At 42.8% G+C, this 3741-nt stretch overlaps 1 pseudogene; it reads left to right on the top strand.

The window, feature by feature from the left end:
- Positions 1 to 964: 964 nt before the first annotated feature.
- Positions 965 to 2775, top strand: LOC108702239 (annotated as a pseudogene).
- Positions 2776 to 3741: the final 966 nt, after the last annotated feature.

A 3741-nucleotide genomic window follows, 5' to 3' on the forward strand; every position in this document is an offset into this window, starting at 1 on the left:
TGCTTCAAATGAAAGTTCTTTTCCTCTAGTCTAAAGGGGTGGCCTCTGGTACGGGGATCCACTTTATGGGTAAAAAGGTCCCCTGCTATTTGTCTATAATGTCCTCTAATGTACTTGTAAAGTGTAATCATGTCCCCTCGCAAGCACCTTTTTTCCAGAGAAAACAACCCCAACCTTGACAGTCTACCCTCATAATTTAAGTCTTCCATCCCTCTAACCAGTTTAGTTGTATGTCTCTGCACTCTCTCCAGCTCATTTATATCCCTCTTAAGGACTGGAGTCCAAAACTGAACTGCATACTCCAGATGAGGCCTCACCAGGGACCTATAAAGAGGCATAATTATGTTTTCATCCCTTGAGTTAATGCCCTTTTTTATGCAAGACAGAACTTTATTTGCTTTAGTAGCCACAGAATGACACTCCCCAGAATTAGACAACGTGTTATCTACAAAGACCTCTAGATCCTTCTCATTTAAGGAAACTCCCAACACACTGCCATTTAGTGTATAACTTGCATTTATATTATCTTTACCAAATAGCATAACCTGCATTTATCAACATTGAACCTCATTTTCCAGTTTGCTGCCCAATTTTCCAGTTTAGACAAATCACTCTGCAAAGTGGCAGCATCCTGCATGGAACCTATAGTTCTGCACAATTTAGTATCTGCAAAAATAGAAACAGTACTTTCAATGCCCACCTCCAGGTCACTAATAAACAAGTTGAAAAGCAAGGGACCTAGTACAGAGCCCTGCGGTACGCCACTAACAACACTGGTCCAATTAGAAAATTTACCACCACTCTGTAGTCTATCTTTTAGCCAGTTCTCTATCCAGGTACAAATACTATTTGTTACAAGGGCTGTGGGCTCAGCCTGTGCAGCACTAGCGTGGGGCTGCATTGTGCACCCTAGTAACAGAGGTTCTCAAAGTTGTGCTGGGGGCTATGCTATCAGTAAGGAGGAATGATTGTGTTTGCTCTCACATATAGGATTCTGTTCTTGAATCTCGCTGTTGATCTGTTGATCCTTGCAGGCTGTAGTGCCCCGGACTGGCTTAATCCAACTGAGGTGAGTGCCCAACTGCTAATGTGTGCAATTACCCTCCCCTGGTATATACTGTACCTTATCTTATAGATGCATATGAAGGTATCTTTATCCCTTTAAGAATATGTATGTTTTAATTTAAAGCTAGACTTATTTCCATCTGAAACGATCCCAAGCCCACCACCCTTCAAAAAGCTCTGATACTCTCTCTGTACTGTCTGCTGCCCGGCTGCTCTCTTTCTGCTCAGGCAGGAACCTCCCCGTAGTAAATTAATTCAATACTTTCTCCTGTGTTGCTTTCCTTCCCATTGTCAGACAGGATCCGACCCCTGTGTTAGTAAATCCTATATCGCCTCATACTTACCTAGGTAAGAGCAGTGTATCTGTCTTTTCCTCTTCTTATGTTGCTCTCTTTCCCATGGTCAGACAAGACCCTTCCCCTGGTTAAGTGAATCCAGACTACCTCAGAACTTACCTAGGTACAGAGCAGTGAACCTCTGTTCTTCCTAATGCATGACTGTCTTTCCCATGGTCAGACTGGAACCTTCCCCTGGGTAAATTAATCCAGTCTCCTACAGCATTTATCCATGTATAGAGCTGGATGATTCTCTGTACTTCCTGCTGCTGAGCAGACATGGAAACTCCTCCATGGGTAAGTGAATCCAATTTCCCTCAAGTACTTACCCAGGTACAGAGCTCTGATGCTCGGTACTTCTTCTGGGGTGCTCTATACGTGCTGATTGGCTGGTGTTCTTGCAGGATGAGGTCCCCTCCCACCAAACGAACCTGCAGTACCTGAGCAAAGCGGTTGCAGTTTACACAGAACATCATATTCAGCAGCAGAAAAAAACACCAGTTCCAGCAACAGCTGCTCAGGGAACACAGGGTCCAAAAGAGAGATGCAAGAAATGCAGGCGACATATCCCTCCACAGTTCATCTTTTGGGCCCTATCTCACTCCAGTTTTACCCATCTCCAAAGGGGCCAATCTGGGAATGTCAGAGAATTCCTCAGCCGATAAGCAGCATTATACTAGTACAGAGACACTGTCCTACCCCATGTTCAAAGCATAAGACTCCCTCCCTCCCTCCTCAATTGGACTCGGGAGAAACATATTAAGTGATGAGGTACTGGACTGCTTGGTGGAACCACAAGTCATCAGGAAGGTAACTGAGCTCTTGCTGCAAAGGCGCAGCCCTTAATATCCAGGTGAATGTCATGCTTCCTGCTGCATTATTTAGAGGTTGTGAGTATCTTACATACAACTTCAGACTCAAAACTAAAGACTTTTTTGTTGCAGAATAGCATTCTGTACAGCAGTTCCCCTAATTACTTGCCTCTTGCTTCAGCACCCCTAGTCACTCACCTCTTACTACAGCACCCCCTAGTGACTTGCCTCTTTATATCTGTTTTAATGGAAAAATATCTATATAATAGGCTGTGCTTTTTCTCGGAGATGATTGGATCAGAGGTTACTTCAAAGAAAACCTGTGAAAAAGTAGATTCATCAGTATAACCCAGCGACAAATGTTTCCCATTGGGCTGCAGTTAAAAAGTGCCACCATCGAATATGATCCATCGTTACTATTATCTTAAACAATGACCTCACATTTGATTTTACCAGTCAAAATATAAAAATCCAGTTGGCTTATTGGACGACAATGACCTGAACTTTCTATCCATCGCTCTTGTTATGCAGTCCTATCATTGTGCTGCAGTGCTGTTGCTGTACAAAAGCTGTCGGTTGCCTGACTCCTGCTCATCACAGTTATATTCTGGGTCACACCGACGGCTCCCTCTTGTTACTGAAGTGGACCCAGTCAGTCAGGGATCCATAAATACAGTATTTGACAAATAAAATATTATGTTCTCTAGAAATGATACCAAATCTTCTGGAGTGCCGACCAATGGAAACTTCTGTGCCAATTTAGGGCATTTCCATGATCAATCTCATTACCAGTGACAGCTCAGGTTCTGATGGGAATCAAGCTGATTTATCCAGTAGAGAGGTTCTTTAAATTTTGTTTTGTCGTTTTTGCCATAACTTATTTTGACCTCTTTTTTTTGCAGATTTATAAATTCTGCTAAGTTTCCCCTCGTTTCCCAAAACTTTCCATTCCTGTGTTGCTATTGGCCCCTGTGCTACATTATTCTTTTGCATTGTGCCTCCGGCAGTTTGTTGCCACTGGTGAATGTAAGAGTTTTATGGGTCCACGTGACTCTTAATGTGCCATAATTATGCTTTTAGCAGTGCGATAAATTAGCTCCTCCAAAATGAGGGATGTTAGTCGATTTCACTTAAGCTTGTTTTCTTGAATACATTTTGAGCTGCTACATTGCAATCTCTGTTGACTGTGCTCACATGATTAAATATTTAAAGGGCGAGTTGACATGGTAATGTAGACCGGGGCCACTCCCCAACCTTCTCTGTATAATTTTAACATACATTTTGACATATTTAGTGATGAGAAACCACTGGTTAAAATACAACTCCCAGAACTCTCTGTTAACCACTGTTCCCCAGTGTTTTACTATCCAAAAGGATTTGGTCAGATGGTGGGAGCAGGTTGTGGCACAAAGAAACCACTGCCCATGGATAATCTGCAGGCTCCCCCTGCACAGGCAGGTATTAATTGTGGGTGTTTAAGCTTAAGCAGTTCTTGCACTACATTTACCATAATTCTCTCATGACCAGTG

This window comes from Xenopus laevis, chromosome 9_10S, assembly GCF_017654675.1.
Source record: "Xenopus laevis strain J_2021 chromosome 9_10S, Xenopus_laevis_v10.1, whole genome shotgun sequence".
Classification (NCBI taxonomy): Eukaryota; Metazoa; Chordata; class Amphibia; order Anura; family Pipidae; genus Xenopus; species Xenopus laevis.